General features: G+C 38.0%; 1 protein-coding gene across 4 annotated transcripts in view; it reads left to right on the top strand.

Moving 5' to 3' along the window:
* The window catches only part of PH4alphaEFB (prolyl 4-hydroxylase subunit alpha-1), a 378,836-nt gene that overhangs the window by 263,680 nt on the left and 88,206 nt on the right, over positions 1-26,950 (top strand). For all 4 annotated transcript variants that reach the window (XM_076622260.1, XM_076622259.1, XM_033336047.2 and 1 more), the window contains one exon: positions 19,220-19,288. The gene's annotated coding sequence lies outside the window, so the exon portion shown is untranslated. The remainder of the gene's footprint in view (positions 1-19,219; positions 19,289-26,950) is intronic.

Raw genomic sequence — 26,950 nt, 5'->3', positions numbered from 1 at the left:
TTAAAAAATGTATATGAACAATGTTTGTCATAAGCGTATTCGAAGAAAATTAATACAGTATGACCAGTTGTTTGAAAGTAAATATTGTCTCAGTAAATGTTGCGATTTACTTGCTAATGATATAACAAATGATCGAGTATTGAAATACGTTCATAGGCTTTCTAAACTATATTTCTGATACTTCTATATACATTTCCAAGTTTGTTTCAAATTTTACCGATATAATCGTGATGATCTGGTCTTGTCGCAGTGCTAATAGAATTTCCAAATGTTTCGTACGACACATGCACTATATTCCTAAGAGTTTCCCAATGTCGAAAATTCAAATACCTTTGTGAATCATTCTTTGTATCAAAGCACCTTCGTAATTAATAGATTTCTTTATCAGAATTCGCTTTCTCTACTCTCAATTTTATTAGAAAAGTGACAAATACTGACAATTTTTAGTGGTTCTAATTAATTCGATGGCCATTATAGAAAAGGGAAAGGAAAGGAAAAGAGTGGAGAAACGTATTCGTTTCCGGTGTAATCGTAAAGGCTGACTCGTAGCACCGGACTAATGGAATATCCTTGTAGAACGTACGGGCCAGAAGCCGCTGGCAAAGTCACCGGAGGGATACCGTGAATTCGAGAATGCTAATACGCGAGAAAAACCCGATCAACTCCGATGTTTCGCGTTAATCCGGAATTTATGTGACGTCCTCTTCGCCCGATAAACTCGCGCTGAACGTGGATTACTTGAAAAATGAAGTAGAGGGAATTAGGAAGTAAAGCGAAGGAGTTCTACTTCTCGTTTTGGAAGACTTTAAGAGGGAAAGTTTTAAATGGTGTTCCACAATGTGCGAAATTTTACGTCTTTACAATGTTTGAGCGATATATAACATATGAAATGTTTCGTAGTTGATGATAAAACGGTAAAACAATCAAAAGTAAAAATATCGAAAACCGATAAATCTTCCAACGATACTTCAGTCTGAATTAGTCACAAATATCAATTATTCCTGTCAAACAGAAATTCAAATATTTCCATCCAAAGACTCGCGCATTTTCTTAAATGCTTTGCAAAAGCTAAAAATACTCTTTATTCGTAAAATCTGAACACATAGTTATCAATTATTCTTCTGAAATGGGTAGGAAAATATATAAACAGGATTTACCTCTAGAAACTTACATGCTTTCCCTTAAATCCATTACAAAACCCCTCAAAATATGCGGTGTCTTCGCGGAAGCTAGAAATATCGAGGAAACCCGAAAATCCCGGGACGACTGTGAATATCTCTGTCGAATTTCCAGCGAATTCCTCGGCGTCTCATAACGGTAAGACGCGGTGAACCGGCTGTTATGGCGACGTACAGCTTCTATTCTCGTGTTCTCCGCGAGGAAGACGCACGGCAGGCAGTTCGAGAAATCCGGCAGACGCGTTTTTCGCCAACCGTTTATGCGCGATTGCTTTCGCATAAATTCGTCGAGACTAGGGAAGAAAGGCACGTGTGTATGTACGTATAAAGCCTAGAGAAGAGAAGAGAAAAGAAAGGGAGAGGAAAGAGATGGAACGAGAATAGAGGGTGGACTTTTTCCCTCGTGGCGCGCGCGCCACTTGCGGCTTTTCCCTTCGCCCCCTTTCCGAGCCAGTGGTTTCCGATATTCGAGGAGTTGCCAGCGGCGATAAGGGGAATCGTATTGTTTCGTTCGCGAAAGGAATCGACGGGTCCCTGTTTATTCGACTCGCTGCCGAAGCAACCGACTGCATCCTGTAAACGCATTATCGTCTCGTCGAGTGTAACGCCACCGTGCTCCCGTAATTGAAAGGTTTTAATGCACGTAGGAATGTTACCGTAGGGGATGCTGCGCTCGAGGTGAAAGGGTGACGGAAATATTACCGATGCCGATGGTTTCGATTAAATTTATAACGCGAAGAATGCGCTTTATTGTGTATTCGTTCGCTTTACGTGTCTCATGATGTCGATTTATAAATTGTAATGTAAAATTTGTAGTGTAAATTGTAATGTGAAAAAGGAAATTTTTACAATTTTTATAACTTTTAGGATCCTTCCACTGTAGATTAACAAGCGAAGGTGTGTGTTTGTCTGCGTGTGTATGTGTGGCAGTAACATTGAAAAACAATCATTTCGAGTGGATTTTGGACATACTATAACTAGTTTTCTGATAGTTTTTGTACGGTACTTGATATTGCACTGTTAGATTCTATGCTAGAAAATACATAATGATCCTCGTAACAATTACTAATCTTAAGAATTTATTTTTCTTGGTGTGCTCGTACGGTGCTCAGGTGCCACATAGGTTGATAATACAAAAAGATTCGAAAACTTGTGTATATATTTTCGGATACACGTTAGAAATCGATGGTTTCACTGTTGAGTAATTCAAAACAGACAAAACACCCTGTATACACGTTATTTCAGACTTCACATTGTATTCTGTAAGAACCTCTGTCTCTTCAAACTCTTTTTCTCTATCAGAGAAAAGGAGGAAAGTAAAAAAGAGAAAGAAGAAGAGAACGTAGAGTAACAGGTTCGACTGTTTGCACGGATAATCAGATTACGATGGCCATGTGCTCATCGCGTTCCACCATGAAGACAACGGTTGGCCTTTAGGAATCATCACGGTCGTAATAGGATTGGACTAATTAAAAATCGATATTTACGCTGCGCCTTTTCGTATCACGCGGCTAGAACGACACCCTTGTTTATGGTCCATCGGTCTGTCAAAGTAACGATCCTAATAAACTCTTGCTCGTCGATGTTATCCCTCTGTTGTACCACCATCCAGGAATTTGTTGCTGCGCCACGCTGTAAATTGCAGTTAATTGCCACTATCATTTACCGACGTGAAATACGTTCAACAACCAGAAGAGTTTTTATTTTTTCATGTCGACAAATTTTTTTACTACGTACAATGCTTCGAGTAAATACCTCGTACCTCCTATAAAGACACAATTGATTATTTAAATATTTTTGTGGTTTGTGTAAAATACGTGTTTGTACTAAGTATCTGATAATTTTTGTATATTTTCTTTCCTTCAAGCTTTACCAATATGATCTAAATAGTCGATTCTCATAACAGCATTAATGAAATTTTAAAATATCTTATATAACACACTCAATATATAACTAAAAGTTTCCCACGGTCAGTTATCTAAATATAATACTTTCGTGAGCCAGTGTACACCAAATGTGCCACCTATGTGCCTTGCCTCCTATCTCTTCCACCGAATAGTATCAGAAGATCCCATTGTGAATTCACCAAGTACGCATTCTCGAACAAAATTGAAACCTATCGAACTTCGAATCTTTCCACGACGATTCCACTCCTGCCTCGTGTGAACCAAGTCTAAAGCGTAATTTCCACATGTCATCGGCCTCTCTGACCAGTCCTCCGTTCTAGCACAGTCGCGTAGAAGAGAGAGAAGAAAATTAGAAAAAAAAAGGAGAAGAAGAAAAAAATAATCGAACGGAAACTCTGTCCTTTGCCCCTGTGAGAGGCTCGACTGTTCACAACGCTTCGTGATCCTCGACGGGGTCAAAGGTTATCCGGCGGGTTCGTATGCATCCCGCAGCGCGTGCAACGCCGGGGAACGTGACCTTCGATACCTTTCGAAAGATGATTGCATCCGACGAGGATCGTTGAATACACCGGGCGACGAAAGTATCGAGCCGATACGATGACAGAGAGGGGAGGAGAAAAAAAAATGGAGAAGAGAGGAGAGACTTGTCGTGGGATGACGACGGGGCCACAACGTTGATTGCTTCATCGCGGTCCACGGATCAAACGGATCGGGAATTGAAACGCAGCTTGGCGTTACTTAGATTAGCTTTGTGGCCGCGGAGAAACACAGCGACGCTCGGATAGCCGATGTGATTGGACTCGTTCGCCCGAATTTCGATGAAAATGAGATCTTCGGATTTATTGCGCTTTACTGGATTTTTCGATAATTATCGGGTCTCCAGTAAACGCGGTCATATTGTTCTAGTTTGTTCGTATCCCTGCAGATATTTTACAAGTGACACTGAGATCTTGTTACTCAAGCAGCCGTGCACGCGTGGTTATCCAAAGCTAAACTAGAACGGAGGAAACATTCTTGAAAATAGAGGAGCAAGGAGAAACGGGAGATTGAAAATGTCTAGAGACATCTGAGTGAAGTGCAGTCTGATAAAGGAAAAATTTTTCAAGTGGAATGCGGCTGAATGTGGTGCGGCGACGTTGACATAACTGCAACGGTGTCAGGTTTTATTCCATTTGGGGTGTCTTGCTAAATGAGAGAGTAGTACAAGTGTCTTTTTCTCGAACACGTACTTTCACATTGCAGTGACTATTGTAATGAACATAGCTTTTTTTTTAAGATCAGCGATACCCATCGTTTGTCGTATTCCATTTCGCCTGTGCTCTTCATTCATACGATAATAAAATTCGGGACATCGTTAATTTCACTGTTCATTTCTTTAGAAATGTTCTGTCTCGTTCATCCCTCATTTATCTATAGTCTACGAATGTTTATGAAAATTTAAATGTGTTTTCTGTGACTATAAAAAATTTCAACGAACAAAGATAATCGCATAATGGATACATAAAATATCCAAGGTGACACGGACATATCAAAATCTAATATAAAAATCCCCAGTCTAGTCATCAAAGAGCTAAAATTATCAGTGACAATTACATGCTCGGTCAAATTAGGAAAAAACTAAAAAATATTACTTACAACTACTTGCAACTATCGCTCTTTAAAATCGCCAGCCATCCTTCCTAACTCTTTGCTTCTTCAACACTCTCTGTATGTTTTTCCCCGTTTTACTGTGATACGAGGGTATAAAAGATTCCGATTCGATGTAACACTCCGTAGACACCATAACGTTATACCCTTGGAAGTTTTATTTCCGAAACGTTCTGTATCCTCCGGCATCGTGTTCTATACGTAGTATCTCAAGGCAATCCCGTATCTCCGGTCGTACTCTCTGACACTCCGCAGCACGTTTCTCTGCACTCCGTTACTCTTTGCCAGCCTCCCCGAAACTCCATGTGCTTGTCTGATACTCCGCAGCAGGCTACACTCGTGCAAACTTTCCCATTCTCTCTCTTTCTAACCGTATCGCTTTACACCCTCTTCCCTCATCCCCTTATCACTCGTCTGCAACACTTCGATTTCAACCATTCGCGCAACGTCTCTGTTCATCGATCGCAGCATTCCACGCGCTATTCCGATTCAGAGAACAGAAGGTCGAAAGTTTAGTTTTTATTCTGAGGGATGATGTAAATTTTGGTAGATTTTGATAGAAAAATTTTGATCGATAGCTGCTATCTTAGGTTCAAAGATCCAAAGAATTGGACTTTTCTTCCCTCCAAGGAAGACTTTTATGCGATAAATAGAAATTTTCGTCGAGATAAGATATAGAGGAACAGTCGTCAAAGAGTACGTGATACAATTTTTTCCTATGCAATTGCTATTATATACGTTGAGAATTGTGGATCTTAGTCGCCGAAATAAATGTGTGGGAACACTAACATTACATGTAGAAATGATATTAAAATAGTTTCAGATTTATTTAATATGTGATTTACAAGATATTCGTAGATACACATTGCACGCGTCTTAGTAGTCTTTACCACCATACGTACGGAACAGTTGCATTCTTCTGTTTTACGAGACGCTGCGCACGCACATACTCCCACACACGCTCATACTCATATATGTGTGTCACTACTACGCAGCTAATCCAGTGTAGCACACAAAATTACACATATCTCAATAATATATTATCCATTTTCAATAAAAACTTGATATTAGTTAGAAGATGCGAAAACGAGATTTACCGTATATATAAGTATCCGATAGAAGAATAGAGAAGATTGGAAGAATATCCAAAAAGCAAAATTTCTTAAAAGCCATTCGATCGAGAGATTTATCTACCATTCTATGAGTGTAATCCATGTACTTGCAGCAAAATAGATTCTAATTGATTAAAAGAATATCCAATATCAAAATTCCCCGCAATCTATTAAACAGAAAAGTTAAAATGTCCCGAAAGACACTATATTCTTCATTTTATTATCACGACGGTTAATCAAGTGCTAATAAAGATTTGTCATGGAGCAGTAAAAAGTTCAAAAACCAGAAGCAAACTCGATTCGGACACATTGATGTCATCGGCAAATTATCTAAATTACGTAACAAGTTCACCGATACTTTTAATATCTTTGGCCATTCAGTGTCTCGTTTTAACTGTAACGTCTATTTAACACTCCATGACGTTCTTAACCGCTAAAATAATATTACTTATGCAAGTCGTGTCCCACGTAGAATTTCATCATTTACGTATATAAAATTAGTCGACCCATTTACAATAAATAAATAATGAATTCACTGTCAATAAAAATTTCGATAAAAAATAAACGTATCCTAAGAAGATCTGAGAAGCAAAAATTCCTAAATACTACTTGATGGAAGAGTTTTAAACAGCCGACTAGGAAATTAGGGTTGGTGCACGAGGTCGTGGAGCCAAGTGCGATTAACCGGCTTCACGCTTCTCCGCACTGCGGTTCAGGTCGTCTGAGAGTGACAAAGAGAGAAAGGATCCCTTTACGCCGTCTTCTTTCGTCTTCTCCACGCCTCCAGCTGCAGGGGTTGGAAGGTTATCTGAGAGAACGTGGTACATACAACACGTACGCCGACCCCTGAAATTGTCCCCAGGGACGCGTGACCTTCGACTTCCGGCGGAAATTAAGGAAAACTCCGTTGCAGTTTCTAAATGCCGCCTAATTGTCCGACATAAATTTCGCACGCGGTGCTCGCCACTGTTCGAACCAAAGGTAATGGCTCAAACTTGTTTCATGGTTGCTCGTTAAGGGAAATTAGAGTTCGAATATTTCTGCTCTCTTTTATTTTCTCGATTGTTAACAAGCTGAGCCGAATTTTTTAATATTCTTCCTCGATCGAAATATATAATAATTAATTTTAATGGAAATATAATAAGTATATTACAGCGAAAGATTTGATTTTTGCGAAATATATTCCATGTTTGAGTTGGTCTGATTAAAAATAAAACTGTTGAGAATCTCGACGTTGATTTTTTAAATTCTGCACTTGAGGCAACGTCGTTATTATACGATTTTATATTCTGTAATTATCATATAATTTTAAAATAACGAGATAACGGGTTGGAGAAAAATCGAGTGAAATTACATCCTTCGCGAAGTTTAATCGCAGAAGGTGGATGAATAATTGCAATTAGAACTTCATTACGTGACCGTTTAAAATTGAAGGAATCTTCGAAACGGGCTAGTCGTTAACAAAATATCCTAACCACGATGTACGAGATATTTCAAAGTTTCCCGCGCTTATCATTTATTAGGAGATCTCGTAATTTCGGTCGTTTCGTGAAACGTTTCTTTATGCTTGTCAGTAGGAAACGGCAAAAGTTTGTTACCAAGTTTTTAATGAAGGTATTACTATTAATATTACACGCTAATCAAATTAAATTTGTATTCATCTTTCTCGTTTTACGTTTCTCGTTCAACCGACTAACCGAAAACGATGAAAAACAATTAGCTCGGAAATTTTACAATCGACCTATAGTTAAACCATCATTAAGAGAATAAAATCTCGATATCACGCTGAAATAATAATCGGCGTATCTCGTGAGATTACAATCGACATGATTAAGATCGCGAACAGGGATGCACAAGGTTTTATTTAACATGGTGAAGCAATTTCTCACGAGGCACAGTCGCAACGGAATAATAATTCGCAAAAATGAGCGACGTTTCTCGTTGACTCTGTGTTGATAGCCAGCTTCGAATTTCAATCTCTCTGTCAGTTTTTCTCGTTTTAGCCGCTCTCTCGTCGTCTCGCACGGTACATTCGTAATAACTTTCGCGAAATTACGTTTGACTCGAGATTTCGTCGTTTCCCGGAGCTTGTTCTCATCGCGAGCAAAGATTTGCCTCGTGGTAATTCCGACCTATCCTTTAAGTGGCTGGCATTAAGAAACGGAGACTCACTCGCTCTGAGAGATGGCTGCTATTTTAGGAATGGAGATTGAGGCATGAACGGACGGAGCAGAATTTTAGAAGCGAAAAGACCGTTAGTTTCATAAATTTGGATCCTAGGATTTTACTTGGGTTGAAAATTTTATGTTTCCGCCCTGGGTTCTGTTTCAAACTCTTAGCCGTAAGACCCAGTCTGAATTCCAATTTAAGATAATAAAAGTTCCTATTTAGAAACAACTTTCGCGACATTACCGTTTTTCTCTGCCTTTCGATTCGCGTTAATTAACGTGGCTTGTGGATACAATTTAATTGAAAGTGAAGTTCGAGTTACGAAATTGTGTTGCTGGCGCGAACACAAGTTCCAAAATTGAGTTCTATTCTTGAAGGTAAATTGGAATTATAAGATTGAGTTCCAAAAACAACTTCGATTTCAAAATTAGATCCGAATTGAAAATATGAATTACAGTTTGAAAACTGTACTCCGAGAACAACTTTAACTTCCACGAATCGATTGATCGTGTGGAAAACAAATTCAATGAATCAAAAAAAAAAAAAAAAAAGGAAAGAGAAAAAAGAGAGAGAAAGAGAAAAAAAGGGAAAGAGAGAGAAATAATGGAAAATGCATTCGAATGATTTTCGATGTGAGAGAAGATGAAACGTGCTTTCGAAAATGCGATTGCGATCGACGAGCTGAAACGATCCAGGCGCGATTGGAACAACGTATCGTTTTTTATACCGCTGCTGAATGGTTAATGTGGCTAAATTGGGTCTGTTGCACCCGCGAAACGACTTTTATTGCTGTGCGTTAGCATATGGTCGGCAGCATTTCGATGTAACGGTGAAATGCAAATTACTTGATTTTTCTATGCAACGTATTCGATCGGTGAACGATAGATGACTGCTATCCGATCGATAAAGCACCAAATAGCATGCGTTAAATGGGGAAAGGAAAATCCGTGCCAATGGTAGGAATGATACGATTTTAGTCGACTCACAATCAATGTAAAAAATTTAGAACAAAAGCGGTGTCGATACTATGTAACAAGATACGAAATACATCGAAGAATTTACAGCGTAATTTTATTCCAGAAGAGAATTTTTATTAAATCAGAAACAATTTACCGAGAGAAATTTTAAAAGCAAACAAAAATAGGTTTAAAAATAAATAAATATAGTCCGGTGGCAAGACACGTGCTACTGTTAAAAATATGTAAGCACTTGTTTATTGTTTTATAAAATGTCGTTCAGTTATTGCTGTTATACCAATACCATGAATAGACGATTCACGTTATGGAAATTCACAGTTTAACGAAAAATTATCAGATAATTCTGGAGATATAAAAATAACAATATAAGAAGAAGAAAAAGACGTTCAATCCATTTCTCAACGAAAAAGTGAAAATTTATCGTGCAATGTAATCGACCAAAGTACATTATCAAGATGTGACACTGAATGATATTCTCGGTGCATTGTATTCTGTTGAAAAGAAAAGACTACGATTTATATGCAATGATGCTTTTACATATAATATATAATACGTAATATCACAACATAGCATAATATTCGTACATCACACAGATGACATTTAGTATATTATACTTGATATGTGCTAATTATATTTACCAATTTCATTCAACAATTCTACAGATTATTACACTCGATGGATAGTGATGCCACGCATCGAAATCCCTGTGTGACTGCGGAGTGACGGATTACCGTGTTTAATATCCTCCCTGATCCTGTTCAACGGAATTCCTATTAAACTTTGAACCTATCAATAACAGTGTTCGGCAGATCTATGTAGGTACTTACAAATAGCGATATACGAAAATACTGTACTATAGATTAACATGATAAGTTAAACGTATGTAGTTTAAGATCACTGAATCGGAAATACACTCGTATTACGGCAGATTCGAGTAACGACAAATATATTTTGAAATATTACGATCATTTGCCACGGTACTTAACGCTTCCTGTGTCTTTCTCTATGTATCGTATCTGAGTGTTTACACGCTTACAAACTTACTAGATACAAGTATTTTTAGTGACAGCTAAAATTGTATTCTTCGTTTATATATTTCAAATGTATTTATCGAATCACTTTGGATACGAAGTAAAATCGATCGATGTTAAGCGGAACGATTTAGATGAAATTACGGGAACGACGCGGAGTAAATAGCGCGAAGAGAAAATGATAGATGAGTAGAATGAACGTATGGCGAGAAACTATACAGAAGAGATCAAATGACACGGCTTAATAAATAGACAAACAAACAAACAGGAATCGCAATGAACGAACCGACTAATTCCTATTGGCGTATAGCGATCCGTGTTACGCAAACATAGAAAATTCGACCAACCTTTTGATCGTACTCTTCTCTTTCTCTCTCTCTCTCTTTCTCGTCATTCATGCAATTGATCGGAATCGTTTGGAAGTTTACAAGTCAATAGAACCGAGCATTACACGTGGGTTCGCATTGAAACGTATATAATAAGCAGAATTGGCGGCGGTTTGAGTGCGATGATCGTTAACGTCGAATTGCGATCATCGTTATATCGGAACCCTGTGCACACTCGCTGCATAAATATCACGATCTGTGTGTCGTTGATTCGATAAAACTGCCACTACGGCAGAAGCCTCGGTTAATGGGCATAATAACCTATGGATCCATAGTTCAATAAAACCACAGCTGTGTGAAAGCGCCATGGGTAATGCACACGGTTAATCTGTAGGCCCCATAGTTCAGCAGGATCGCTGTGTTACATGGACTCAACGCGTTGCAAGTCCGGCAATATACATATATGTATAGCTCCGCTGTGTAATAGACACGCTGACGTTCGCGTTTGCAGAAGAAACACTGTCACGTTCCCACGTATTTAATACATGGACCGCAGACCTGACCTGTTGGTCGACTGGTCAGCGTAGTTTGTTTCTGTGTACACAGTTTGCACCTACGTCATATGTACATAGTTGTGACTTGTATGTTTTAGTTCCTCAAAGTATACAGTTTGAACGAGAAATAACGAGATCGCCGACGTATTCGTTCAAATGGTAATCATATTTGGAAAATCGTTCATTTTGTCCAAGATGAGTTTCCTTGATGCGAGTGTACCGCTGAGAATTGTTAATCAACGAATTAGTAGATTTTTGCAGATATACAGTGGCTGCAAAACGCATTTGTACTCCGCTGTATTTATCGTGTATGTAGCAGCTATATTCTAATGAATTACGTGCAAGCGTATTAAATTTTCGTGTCATTTAATAAGAGTCTCGCATGGGTTAAAAGTTTTGCTGTGATTTCGCACGATTGATTTTCTCCATTCACGCTGAAACACGAACTCTAAGTTACTATATTCCCCTAGTACGAAGAAATCGCGTGGATCTTTGTTACGGTGTCGGATAAAGGAAAGTTGAGAAAGTAATACGAACAGAAGACAACATAATTCTAGAAAATGGGATTACAATTGACGAGGACAGTGAATGGAGCAGGTGCTTGTTACCAACATGGTGAGGAAATAGCGAGACGAATTTTTTAGCAACTGCGTGTACCGAACAATATCTCTATTAAAAATTTACATAAATAAAATGATACCGAAAATGACTTTGAAAATGACTGAAAATACGAACAACGTAACTTCGCTACAACACGTGTTAGCTCTTTGCATCTCGATAATAATTCTTACGGTACGATTAACTTGATCTCGACAGAAAAAGCTTTTCAGAAATATCTCGACGATTTCTCTTTGTTTTCGTCCAATCGAAGTTTCTCTTTGATTTCGTCCACTTGATTTCCTCCAATCTTCGCTGAATCGCAAACTTCTGAATTACTAAATTCCTCAGGTATAAAGGCGTCGCGTTGATCCGACAAAGAAACGAGCTCGTGGGTCAGGTGTCGCGATTCTTATCATTTAAGTCCGGGCGGTAATTCCTCATAATTAGAAGGTCGACGTGCACGGGTGGTTGTAGAAAATCAGGAAGGAAGCAAAGGAACCGACACGGCGGTGAGATAAGGCGTGGGACGACGAACGAGCGGAGGCAACTGCAATTTCGCGGTACACGTGCTCTCTACTCCATCGTGTTGGATCGATACACACCGGGTGAACCGAAGATACTGATCTCCACAGCTCGAGAAACTTTTTCTCCTCGTACGGGTTGATTCCTGACTAGCTTTTAGGCGATTACGGACCCGTGAACGATATTACGAGGTGACTATGCTTTACATTTTTCCATTTCATCTCGGAATTTTCTTCTGCTCCTTCCTAAATCTTTTGTTTTCTTACTCCGTTCTTTGTGTCTCTCGAATTCTCCTTATTAGAATCGAATGAAGCTAGATATTATTGATCTCTTTTAAATATCGTGGATATTCTGTAGTATAGATATTCTATACTTTGTGTCCTAAATATTTTAAGTATCCTGCTACCTGAATATTCCAGATGTCCTTGGTATTCTACGTTCTACATATTTTAAATTGTAGGTTAAGTGTATCCTAGATGTGCGTGTTTCGAGTATTTTATATCCAAAAATTCCTCTAAGAATTTTCGATGAAATTTCATGTCGTGGATACCCTAGATAATCCGAATTATCCTGGATACTTTAGAAATATTTTATCCATCACCGTATTCCAAGTATTTCTCAAATAAAACTGTATATTTTAAACGAGTGTACTCAAGATGAGTCTAATTGCAGTGAATACTTTATAAGCGTTACATCTACATTCTTCTGTACTTATAGATAAAAGTTTATATTTGTCGTAAATATTCAACAAATATTTTACCCACATTCTTCTTCAATTTTTTCTATACGCTTCGAATAAAATCTACAAATACCAAATACTACGAGTAATCTGAATTTTGAATATCAAGAATAATTTATATTTTCTTCCATGGCGTTTCTTCCACCTTGAAAACATTAGACTCTCAGTCTTGACTAATCTCAGAACATTTCAGCACCGTTTTCGAGCCTCTGAAGCTGTTTCGAAACACTTAAAATACTCATTTTCATTCGCTCATTTCGAATATAATCCAGCTTAACGCGAGACGTGTCCGCGTCGGACCAGAAATTTCGAGAGAACAGAGGCCGAGGGCACCTCGATAAAACGAAAGAACCAGCGCGCTGGTTAAAACGCGAATTTTCTAATGAAACAACGTCGCCTTTGCGCGCCTTACGAGGCCGCACAGACTTAGCTAAGACAATACATACTCCACCGCAGGAAAAATTCATAGACATTTTCAGACGAACGCTCGTCCTTACTGCGTTTTAAACGCTGCTAGCTTACCTCAAGAGGCTGACTTTATCGTAAGCCAGGAAACTTCTCTTCTCTTCTCCTCCTTTTCCATTTTTCCTTTCTACCTTTTTTCCCTAGCTTTCTGTTTCTCTCGTTCTTCGCTCTGAATCGTGGCACGCGTGTCTGCTCGCCATAATATCGCGCGAAGAGATTCGTTAGACTGTTTTCGAGTGTCTTTATGATTGTACTTTTTATAGTTTTGCGGCTTGGATTAGATGTTCCGTTCTCTGGTTGGAAGTTTCCGGCTCTACTCCCCCGCTGAGTTCTTCCGGCGCACGTTTTATCGATGATCGTTTGCGGGGTTGTTAATTGCGCAATATATCTGCACGATGTTTTCCAAGGGGTGGTTCTTGGAATAAGGCACTTTAGTGTAACCATCGTTTGTGATTATTCTCTCTTATTCTGCCATATTTCGAGCATACTTCAACACACATACACGCATATACAGGGTGGTTGGTAACTGGTGGTACAAGCGGAAAGGGGGTGATTCTACGCGAAAAAAGAAGTCGAAAATATAGAATAAAAAATTTTTTTTTAATTTCTTTTTATTTTTCCATCGAGACAACGATCTACAGTGAGATCCGTTATAACGAGACGTGATAAAGTGCACGCGTACCGAGTGAAAATTCAAAGTCGATTTTCTCGAAAACAAACCCTCAAACGAAAACTTTTTATTCTATATTTTCGACTTCTTTTTTCGCGTAGAATCACCCCCTTTCCGCTTGTACCACCAGTCACCAACCACCCTGTATATATGTATATATAATAACGTAAATTCGTAGGATAAATCAGACGATCGATTCTGGAAAATCGAGTTTATTTTGGGAATAATTCAATTAAGTACAATAACAGTTAATAACAAATATACTACAAATTTTACCTGGAAAATCAAGAGTCGATTTTCTAAATCCTAAATTACCGTTCTTCTCTCGTGATCTATTCAGCAAATGACTGCTGGTAAAACAAAAGAAAAGTAAAAACGTCGGTTGGCGGGTAGTTTGAATTCTATAGAATTTACATAAATATACGAGTTCAGAGCAAGTATTGCACAAAATTAAAGGATCACTAAGTTCTGATGGAAAAATCGTCTATTTACGAACTATCGTGTAGCTTGGTGAGGAAAAATCGCGAAGAAACAGCGGTCTACCTGAATTCATTATAGAAGGTGAAGCCTGCCTATCTCGCATCCTTAAACTGGCTTTTACAATATTGATCGAAGTATAACACTAACACTAACTCTTTATACTGGGCGAAATTTCTCCTTTGATGCCAGCAGCAAAGTATCTCGATAAAAAATGCACCGGTACTTTTTCACGTATAGAAAATATTTGACAACGACAATATTTCTCATTTGAGAAATGAAAAAAAAAAAAATACAAGTTATAGCGCGCATACAAAACGCGGCACGTTTTGTGTAATTGACAAAAATATGAATTATTCTGTCGGATGCATTTTTTATGACAGGCTCGTATGGACGCGTCGTTGTTAATTTTTCTGATTGTAGCAAGGTAAATAAAATAGGGAAACGAGATACGCAAATATAGTAATTACTTTACGCAGAGTAGGCGGAGGGGGAGCTGCAAAAATTGCGACTGTATGTTGATAAAGGAATTTATCGTTCGTCGCTCAAAACTGATATGTTTTTTTTTGAGGATAAATGCGTTACTCTATCGAGTCCAGCATCGTCTATTATTTCTCCGGACGAATAATTAAAGCGCGTTTTTCAGTTACCAATGGTAATTAACGAAAACTTCAAACCGTGACAAAAACAGCGGAAAATAATGACGCGGTGTGCGTGCTCGTGTGCCCATAACCCCGGTGAGCCATGAAAAATACCTACTATACGAGAAACGCGCATCATCGCGTTTTATTATCCTTCTTGTACGCACGAAGAATTGCGTAATATTACTCTTTTCTGCGATTAGTGCCTCTGGATTTTGTAGATTCGTACTTATGGCAATCTGAAATTGCGTAAGAATGTCGATAATTGTTCTATTAACAAATTTTCCAATTGCGCTATAAATTCATTGGTTGGGAAACATCACAAAATTAATCACATCTATCTAATCGCAAAAGAAGAATCGAACAAGTGTAACACATTTACAACACATTTGCTAATTGAATACCCAAAGTTTCAAAACGAAAGGAAACAGCGCAACATTTCAAGCCGATGCCAAACCTCAAGACGATGCTACGTAAAAAGGAAGAAGTAAAACGGCTCTTACAGTTTTTAAAAGACACAAACTTCTTCCAACTAATCTAACCGCAGAGAAATAATGGTACTCAAGTATATAATCGAGTGTATAAATATACCTAACACAATGCGAATATCGTACATATTTCTAGCCAAACAACACCGTACTAATGTAATATAATATTCTATAAATTCATGGAATACAATTGTAGTCGCTAATAATCCTCGCAAATGTAGGTACCACTGTAAATAAATAAATTGAAAACGAATATTTTGTTATTGTATCTACTGATGATTAGCGGGAAATTTTGAGGAATTGTACATTATTTGTTAAGGTTGACTGATAGAGGAACGAGTGGATGAATTTGCAATAGAAAAATATATTAAAAACAGTATAAATATAAGTACAGGTATAGTGTATGCTGATTCAGATCCTCACTTTTACAGTATTACAATACAACAGAGGAAAAGGAGCACGTTCATATATTTATAACAAAAAACAGTACCAAAAAGTTAACCTTGGTGTGTAGCTCTAGCTGAAGGCTACAAGAAACAACAATAGAAATGTACTTATAGCTCTTTTGTTTCTAGATCTTCTAGTCCGAAACAATATTTATATTCAAGGGCACAATAATATGGATCTCTCCTTATTTTGAATTTTTCACTAAATTCTATTCTCTTCGTAACAGCGGTTTCCAGGTTAGGGATATACAAAAGGAAAGGTGTAGAGTTTTTCTTGAAGTAATTACTTTAACATTATTAACCAGAAATATTTAGGTAAAAATTTTCGACTACTAAGCAACAAAACATCGAGTATAAAAAAATTAATTTCATTCGCTAAATATGTGTTCGATCTATCTCGACTGTTAGAATCAAACGAATCGAACTATGTATTTGAACTGTAATTTTTAACATTCGTGTTAATAATTTCGATTCGTTTTCAAATATTTACCTTCACTCTTCACTGCCGTTTATACTACGAGAAAAAGAAACGGAAGAGATTTAAGAAGAGACGAACGAACGGAGTAACATTATAGAGTCCATATACAAATACGCGATTTGTCGAACGTATTTCACTCACGCGCGTGGAATCACTGCGTTTCCCTGTTCTCGATTCAATATTTCCCTCGCCTTCGTGCCGATTTCTCCTCCATACCTGCTCCAACCTTTTCCCTATCCCCTGTGTTTCTTTCGTACTGTCACCCTTTCCTCAGTTTCTTTCTCTCTCTCTCTCTCTCCTTTTACACTGCGTAGAACAGGATGCAGACGAGCTGGCCGAAGAATTCGTCGCACGTCGTGCCGCAGACAGGCTGCGAGGCTTTTCAGAAACGCATTTGCACATGACGAGCAGTCGGCGAGGCAACAGAGAGACGACAAGGGAACCGGCCAGGTGGTTTGATAGAGAAAACGAGACGACACGCGAGAGCAAGAACGAGGGCGAACAGATCAACGGTGTCTGTCATCGAACAGACGTCATGGAGATGGCGAAGAGGGTGGAGAACGTTTTCCTTACGCATCGTCGACAACCGAGCACTTTCAATCTGGGATTTTTTTATTGGAGCCTTCGTTCTTGCATAGAAACGAGGACAAATTTTCATACGATATCCCTCCACGTTTGTTTTCGTGTTTGTTAAATAGTAAAACTGTATTGCGTTTTCTTTTTTTTTTTTTTTATTAAAATCTCTTAACAAACAATTTTTCATTTTTCATGATATAAAGAAATTGCAGCAGTAAGGAGACAGCATTCTATGTTTAGATTATAATACTTTTAAATTGGACGAGATATTTACAGAAAGAGAAACAAAGTTACTTAATTTTTCTAATTAACATTCCTAATTGAAATTCCGTTGTCACAATTACAAATCAGTCTTAAAATTCCAAGAAATAGGTAAAACAGAAACAGGACAAAGATTCGCTTGCTATAATATGTTTACTTTTAATTGAACTGAACTCTAACTCTGCCGAACTGTACCAAATCTGTTTCCCTAAATCTGAAAGCGGAGAACATTGTCCTGTCGTTCTGACTATTGCAGAAAATCTGTCACGAAGCAGATTGAATTATAACTTTTGCCGACAAGTAATACTTTGGTGACCTTAATTTTTATGAAATTTAGTTTTCTTTGGCGAAGAAGAAAATTAAGAATGGTTGGGGGAAAAAAGAAGCGAATTCATTAGGAATTATCTCGTCTTCGTTCTCTTTTCATTTAATTAGAGCGGTAAAATGGAGGAGATTTTTGATTCTTTTTGGGAGTTGGGAACGAAGCCCGGGTAAATGAGAAACTACGACCAAAAGGGTAATGAGCACGACGAACGTGATAAAGCGTGGCAAATTCGGCGAACATCGAGTACACACGCGATCTTAAACGACAAATGCAGGAAATTACGGGCAAGCAATGTGTGAACGCTGGGAAAAATAATGAGAACGCAAATACGATGCGTCGAATCGAACTAAATCATTAGAATTGGGAAAACACGGGCCATTGTAAATATTTAATTGGCAATTTATCTACCGGTGTCTCGTTTGTTATTTAGGTAATTACGTACAGACAGTAAACACAGAAAATAGTAATATAAATGGATAAATGGTTTTCAACAAACAACAATATTTCAAATGAATGTCTTCTAGATTCTATTTATTCTTAATTATGTTACACGAATTCTGAAAAGCTAACATCAAAGGACATCGAGTTTGTAGAGAAATAATGTCGAACTAAACGCAATTACGTTATCGAACGAACACAATTATTCGATATCACAAAGAAACTTATATAGAGTGAGATTTCACTCATGGTAGTCTTTGAAGGTTACATTTAACCTAAACTTCGTAGTGAAAGATGTTAAAAACGGACGATTCTCGTTGCAGACCAAGGAAATTACAAAAATCAGTACGACCGTTAAATAAAAAAAGGGGAAAACTCTCGAAAACAATACAAACTACATACAAGAGAGTCCTTATAGTGGAAGCGAAGCAATGTAACTCGTACAAAAATGAAAGAAATACCTGAGAAACAGAAAAAAAAGAATGCAGAAGGCAACCGTTGGAGGAAAGAAGGGAAATTGAACAGAAAATCAAAGGAAACGTAGCAGGGAAACTTCATAAAGCGAACGAGTTTAAAGGGAACGAAACTCGAAAGGATACATTATATGATTGAAAGGAAAAAAAAAAATAGATAGAAAACAAAGTAAGAACTGCTGGGAAGCAACATGAACAAAAGTAGTCGGATGAACAACCAAGCGGAAAACAATGATCACTCGAAACGGAAGATAAAGGAGCAAGCCAAAGACGTCCGAGAAGATAATCGAAAAGTGAAGGGCTGAAAGGATGGCGACGCTGTGGATTACGAGACAAAGAAAAATGAAGGATTCGCAAGATAGTTCCTGGGAATAATGGTGGAAAATTTTATGGAATCGCTAGGCGTAATTGCAGGCATGCGCAGCTGAAGAAGCTGTGGAATTATTATGATAAAAGGGAGAAAGATGGAGCGAAAGGAAGGAAAGAGCCGAGAGATTAATGCTGTCACGTGAAAAGCTGTCAGAAATCGCGATGGCGGACGTGAATCGAACTTTCCTTGCTCGCTGTTCTCACAGGAACAGTATTATTCTGTGGAGAACGTAATTTTACTGTGAAAATCCTGCGTTTCTTCGTCGCTCTACCGTCTCGTTCTGTCATGAATTAATATGATTCTATGTGGTTCGCCAGTGTTCTTAAAGATTCTTTTCTTTTCTTTGCAGATCCTCGACGAGTATCAAAGAACATTTGTTCAAACTATCGTGGATTAATCAAGAGCAGAAATTAAACAGGTAAGTGTGACGTTCATGTCGTGTTTTATTAGATCTAGGATTTGTTTAAGGATATCCAAAAGGAGAATCGTTATTATCGGTTCTTCTTCATATGGTTTATCTATCGATGAAGTACATTGCTTTGTCGATAACAAGTTGAATAGTGATTTTGCTGTTTTACATAATCTTTTACTTAAAAGTGTTGGTTCTTTTGTTTTAAGGATTTTTAAATACGTAAAATAGATGTTGACGCGGGTTATTGTTAATATACAAAATTCGCTGAAGCCAAAAATTACACGAAACAAAAGAAGAATCAAAGATTGACGTCATTAGGTGCGTGCTTGCAACGATTTCAAATATTTCGTTGAAGAGGGAAAGACTATAACACATTTTCTACGTCGAAATATGTTATTCATTTTTCTCGAATACATCAAAAGCCAATAATGCAACAAGCAAATATTTGAAACCCGAATTTAGTGACGTTATAATATAATATATAACAGTAAACAATTTCCTAAGAAATATTCAACAGGTATATCTTTCTACTAGCTGTATCGAAACGAAAAGGGATCCAAAAAATTGAGAAATAAAGTCATATTTTGAAAATTATATTTTAGAAATTAAAACACCTAGGAACAAATGTTTCTCTTGTTACTGTCACTCTTTTATCGTCCATTAAATCCGTTTTCATTTAAAGATCAAATGGCTATGTCTCGTTATTTGTTCGCGAATGATTCTACGAAAATACAGTAAATCCAATTTAATGAAGAGAGTGGCAAAGAGAGAACCGTGAAATCTCGATTCGGTTATTTGTTTGTTCATAAAAGCGCTCGATCTATCGAATCCATTCCCTCCATCGGCTTATTTGTCCCTTGAATCTGGAAGAACGTTGATTTGTTTGCCTCGCGATACCCAAGAGCTTTGGTCCCACGACGAAAAATAAATTTCTCCCATGGTCCGCCGATAATCAGATTAATTAGCTGAGGAACAATTTTGTCCGTTTGTACGACGAGGCTGATCGCATTGTTCTCGAAATCTTCTCGCTTTGGTACTTAAAATTATTACCATTTTATTTATCTTTAATATATCATCAACGAGATCCTACAATATAAATTAGACGTTTGATATCAGTATTATTAATTATTATCTTAATTAAAGGGAATTATTTACATTGAATTTATAAAATATTTGAGAATTAAATGAATTAAAATTCTTTTAAACGTGGTTGTTTTAAGAAATTCTCTGTCGAATGTGAAAAAGGAAATAATCGAGATTTCCATTTCTTTGTTGAAACGGATTAATAACAGAGATAAAATGAAACGTTCTCGGAGCTTATTATACAGTTAAAATGTCCGATGGATTTAAAGAAAATTTATGGAACGTAAAACCAACCCTTCTATATATACGCATAGCCAGGAATGTATAGAAGTAATTTTTGCATTTCTACCAGAATCAAATTAATTTTTTCCCTTTTATTTTCTCCAATTTTCTTAGCTCGCAAACATTTTCCCAAGCTGTGTATGCAATTTATTCGACGAGTACCGAAAATAAGTGAAGTAAAAATTGAAAATAAACGAAATAAGGACGCAAAACGTAGACTGGAAACGAGGGATGGGCAAGCAATCATCTTTAAAGTCTTGCTACTTCGTTTTAGTTTCTTCGGAGCGGTTAAAACCACGATACGATTCCCAAAGGTCTTTACAGCAAAGTTGCAATCCCTTTTTGGACGCGAATTCGGCATGATGTATCGGCAAGACCTCCACAAGGATGTATTATTCATCGACGCAGCCATCTATCTCGTCATTTTATCTTCTTCCGTTTGATCCTTCCTTCTTATTTTTGCGATCGAACATGTTGGAACTTCGATGGCCCTGCTTTGCATTTATGAGTCCCGTTCCTGCCGGAGTTTCAGCGATTGATGCGATTTTAGCGACCTCACGGAGGAACCAGGGGACGATTTTTCCTTGCAAGTTATTCCGATCGTGTGTCTCGTTATTTTAGCCTCACGGATGATTTGATAAATCGAAGAGTGTCAGTAAAATTCATATATGTTAAAATTACTTGTTATTATAATAATTGGAAAATAATTTGAAGGAAGAAAGAGAGAGAGAGAGAGGTGGGGAGGGATCAGATTTGGTTGTCGTTTTTTTTTCAAGAGAATTAAGATTGGGGAACTTACTAAACTGCAAATTTTGATTTCCTAATTTTTTTGGATTCCTGCTCGAGATATAGATGACGTTTTAACCATTTCAATTTTCCACCGATATAATAATTTTAATTCTCGAATAGTCATGCCAGGTTATTTGTTATTATAATTCGATATGCGCTCGTATGAACGTACTGGCAGTTTCAATTTTCCCCCACCCTTGGAATTTTTATTTTAAATTTTTTCATGCTTTGCATAAATCTGTTTCGTTTAAAATACAGGATACATACGTATCACGACCTTCCAATTTTTAATTTTTTTAGCACCTAACCCTAACCTACCGCAACCTAACGAAACCTAATTTTTGCCTACCTACTTATAGAAAAACGATTCATTATACAGGATACACGATAATTATACTCTCAAATAACAATAATTACTTCATATCCCATCGAAACTATCCTAATTTCTATCTTGTGCGTGAATTTTTCGTATTGTCCCTCTCACCTCCAAACTGTTCTCTTTTAATCGACTAATATTCTAACCACAAAACGACCATGAATATCCATCGTTCCGTAGAGCACAGATTGCGAATATTTTAATAAGAACTTCGAGGGTTGGAGAACGAAAAGGCCGCGTTATTAGAAAAAGAAATCGAGAAAGAAGAAGGAAAAGAGAGACTATGTGGCGAAAGATTATTTTGGATATTCTGTCGTGGCTTTATAAGCCGCTGCTGTGGGATAAGGGCGAAAGAGGCTGATATTAAAGCTTCCTATTCCGCGGATCTTCCTCGTGCAACATTAACCCTAGGAATACCCTCTCTGTGTAGGAATGTTCTTAGCCTAGCTTATTAAATTTCCCCGAGTTTTATATACTGACGTCCGCTTCATTGCTGTTGTAATATCTCGGGTTTCCTTGATTCTTCCCTCGGAATCCATCCGGCCTTTGTAAATCTCGTGATAGATAATGGTAAAATAATAGATGATATAATTCCGAATTATATTTAATTCTTCAATTCTGCAAGTGTAATATAATAGTTTAGAAAATTGAAAAGTTAACATTCTGTCTTAATTATATTTACATTTGCAAACGATTCCTTTTTTCTTCAAAAAAAAAAAAAAAAAGAAAAAAGAAAGAAGAAAATACATGAACATCGTTTCTTTCGAAGAAGAAGAACCCTCTTCCACGACCCTCTTGTACGCATCGACAATTTCACCCTAAGGCAGGACCTTAAACTCCTCTTCTCTCTTTTTATCCATAGAAATCCTCCTTACGTTCTCCCCGTTTTCGTCGAAAATTGCCTCGCTCTCGTGACTTCTCACACAGCTTCTCCATCGAAATCGCAACATCCTGCAGCGAACTGTACGAACGAAGCGAACCAAATTAGATCTAGAGAACGAATGAAAAAAGAAACAAAAGGCAAAGGAAAAATTACCGACACACCGTGCGCTATGCAATTTTGATCTTATTATTCGATAATATCATCAGTCTGTAAGATATGTAAATATAAACAAGAATTCTTCTGAAACTCGATGGAGGATCGATAAAAATCGTTTGTAGATCAAAGCACAATTGCTTGAAAATTAACTCGCTCAATCGTTATACGTTCTTGTTTGTTAATACTTGTCAAATATGTACCATCTTAGTTTCCAATTTAAAAATGTCTTTCTCTCCTCGAAGAGCAATTTTAAAGAAACAGTTCGGACAAGCCCGCAATTTTGATCGTTCGTGATTGGCGATCGCCAATCGATGGTCGACGACCAGATTTCTGATTACATATGTTCCGCGAAAATGTTAAAAGTTGCACATAATCTCTGCTTTCTTTACTTAATCAACAAAATATCTAACGAAACCGAAGGAAGGATAAATCATTTTTACACGACACTCACGAAAAAATGAGGAGATTGTTCCCAGCACCGGTATCATTTACTCAAACGTCACTATGTATGTGGTCAGACAAAGAAATAAATGTTCAAGATATTTTCACTCGCCTCAGATCCCCTGATATCGAGTTTCAGGAAAACTGCACATTATGTGTATCTTTTTATCTTTGTCCCGAATCCACGTTCAAACGCCGCACTCTGGAACGTGAGAACGTGGCCTACAAACGTGCGAACGTTGCCTGGGAACGTACGAACGTGGCAAACGTAGCCTGTGAATTTTGATTTTCGTCCCGAATCGTTGTTCGAATTCCGTACTTCGCATCGGCTCAAATTCTGCCACACGGGAGAAACAGCAAGCGCATAAAGCCAGACCGAAAAACCAGGAAAAGTCGTGGAAAAACCGTAAGTCCCCGAGGAGGTTGCAATGGATTTGATGTAAAGAAAAGAAGGAGAACAAGAGAGAGACAGACAGACAGACCGATAGAGAGAAAATGTTTAAAAATCTCGAAGACGCACGGTTGTTTTCGCGAACGACCAACGTGGACACAAAAGCCATGGTTCTCGCGCAGCTTCCGCTTCCTTCTTTCCACTTATTTTCACCCCTTCATCTCTCGCTTCTTCTACCTTTCGCCTCGCCAAGGGGAAGAAGGAACGCCAGCCTGATAAAAGCGAGCGTCGACACGGGGGAAAACGCGATATGAATTATTATCGAGCGTTTGTGCATGCAGCGGCGAAAGGTTGCCGACTCACCCCTGTTTGTGAAGTATAATTTCGAAGGTTCGCTGACAGGTGGATCGCTGGATTTTTTGCGAGACGCTGGCTGTTTTGTGAGCTCGAGGATCGACTTCGCGAGGAGACTGTTCAACTTTCGAGTATAGTCGATAGGGGGCGAGGGTTGAAAAGTTGATGCTTGAGAGAGAGAGAGAGATGGAGGGAGATGTTTGCTCGAGAAGTTTTGGTTTCGATTGTTTTTTGAGGATGTGGCTTTAGGATGAAGTGATTTTTTGTCCTTTGTAGTTTTCCTCCTTCCAAGGGCAGAAACGTTCGTATAATGCTGTTTGTATTTGTCGTATATACAGTGGTAATTGAATAATTTTGAATTTGCTTTTGTCCAATTTCGTCAATCGTCGTTTGTCTTACGTGACTCGTAGAGACGTAGAAAGGAGAAGGCCAAAGAGGAAAAAGGGAAAGACGTCTGTGTATAAATTGTAATTACTGATGAAAATAAGATTTCGAATTTGCGCGGGATATTTTCACTCGAAATTCTATCGGAACTCGCACAAGTTACAGAAATGAAGAAGGTAAATGGAAGATAATAAAACACTGGAAGGTCTGTGCATAAATTACGGTTACTACTGATTGAAATTAGATCTTAGATTCTACTCGCTAGACTTGGATTTAAAACCCTATCAAACTTTTTATGATTCATGGAGAAACGTTAGACTAACAGTTATTTCAGCAGTTCTTTCCTATTATTCTGTACACTCGACATTTACATTCAATGTGCGAGGAACTGAATATTAAAGAAATTCACGCGAGCTTTGAAGAGGAAGGCTGGTCATACTTGCAACTGAACGTGTGTGATAACCGACTGTAGCTATAACTGATACGTTTGACAGACCGATGCCTAATTACCTCAATGCTCGCAGTCCAATTACAAACAGACTACCGGCGGATGCCTGATTGCTTCCGGAGTACTTGATGCTTCACTGTTGTCTGACTGCTAACTGGTTGCAAATTTGATCGTTCTAAAGGATTTCAAATGATCATTGATCCACCAACGAATCCTCATAACGTTCTTTCGTTTCCTATGTTTCGGTTGGACGAATAATCTCGTATCCCTAATTTCTGTTTCTATACTACAATGTAGATAATGTCCGGGTATCGTTATTTATTTAAATTTTACAATGGCAATGAAGAAAAAATCTGTAAAACTATCTCAAAATAATTTCCAATATTATCTGTCTCGCTTAATGCTTACAAATACATTTGAAAGAAATATAATTGAAATATAAAAATAATCTTTTTCTGGCCTTAAGATGGATTCAATCCCCGAAGAGATTGTGAAGTTTTCATGCGAGTTTTAGTTCAACCTAGACGTTTATACGAATTCAGACAGTCTGTGACTCAGCTGAAAAGTTCAGACTGAAGATGAGACGTGCGTGGCACTGAACGTGTTAATTCGTATCGAACCGTCTGCTACAAATTTAACTTGTCCACGAAAGTTTCGCGAAACGATCGTACGCGCGCTACAATGCCCGCAAATTCGACTTATCCACAGCTCACGCTTCCGGTAAACGACCTATGCGCCCATCCACGCGTATTTGTTCTGCCGAAACAACAAATTTCACTCGTCTCCCGGAAACGCGTGAAAAAAATAAAGCAAAACAAGCGTAACAAAATTGAAACAACAATAAAAAAAAGGATACATAGAAAAATAGAGGATTGGAAAACGAACTGCCGTGCAGATTACAACATAGTAGGTCTGTTAAAAAGCAACGAATTGCTGGCACGTGAAAACACAAATACGAACCCTCACGGAGTCGAACAAAATTAACAAAATAAAAAAGGGACAACATGAAACGTTTGGATGTTTTCGCATTCACTCGTGAAAAAAAAAGAGATGAAAAGCAAGTGAATGAATAAAGGACACTGGGAAACTAAAAAAAAAAATTTTTAAATAAACAGAGAGAGAGAGAGAGGATAGATAAACGCTTGAACATTTTCGCGTTAAATCGTGAGAAAAAAAAAGGCTAGTCGAACAGCGAAAAGATAAGGAAACACGAAGTCAAACAAAATTTAGAGAAATAAAAGGGGAAGGATGAAACACGTTTGTAAAATTTTCGCGCTGATTTAACGCGCTTGTAGCCAGAAAGAAAAAAAGGAAAAGAAAGGAAGGAAACCGAAGGAAAATAAGAAAAATAAGAAATACGAGGTCAGAAGTTACAATAGACGCGCGTGGCCGAGTGTGAATATCATCCAATAGAAACTGGTCGATTACAAATGGAAAACGACGCGTTACAAATCGCGAAATTAGCATTTCCCCTGGCGCGGTCGTTTCCGATTTTCACGCTGGCGTCCCGAAACGACAATCGGCCGTCGGTTTTGCAATTTCAGCGTGGCTGCAGACTCCGTTTGCGGTAATCCGCAATGGCAGTCCCCGTGATATCGCAATTATGACGCTTCTGAATAAATTAGTCGGCCGTCACGCACGGCTGTACACCGCGTTTAACTCGATACCCGTGGTCCACGTGTCACGCATCCGATACTACGTTAACTCACTTCCGTTTCACGTCCTATGAGAGCTCATCAATTTTTGACACGGTCGAAGAATCGTTCGATGGCTCTGGTGTACGCGGCTCCCTCACAAAGAAGAGCTTTCGTTGTGTGGGTAGAATTGTCCAAGTTTTGATGAAGTATCTGTATGAAATCTGTTGAACTGCCGAGGTCAATTGCCCCATCAGTACTGGCGTAAGATGTGTACTTACACTTTTAAAAGTTTTATTTCTATTTCTTTTCTCCATTTAAAAAAGATATTTTTCTTATTCTTCGAAGCACCATAAATATAAATTTCAAATTATGATTTGAATTAAGTGGAATTTTAATGTTCTATAGGACTCAGCAGACTATAGGAGCTCGTAAATTTTTGACACG

The sequence above is a fragment of the Bombus vancouverensis genome, chromosome 10 (genome assembly GCF_051014615.1).
Source record: "Bombus vancouverensis nearcticus chromosome 10, iyBomVanc1_principal, whole genome shotgun sequence".
Lineage (NCBI taxonomy): Eukaryota > Metazoa > Arthropoda > Insecta > Hymenoptera > Apidae > Bombus > Bombus vancouverensis.
Note: the sequence above shows the minus strand (reverse complement) of the source record. Positions and strands in the feature narration are given on the sequence as shown.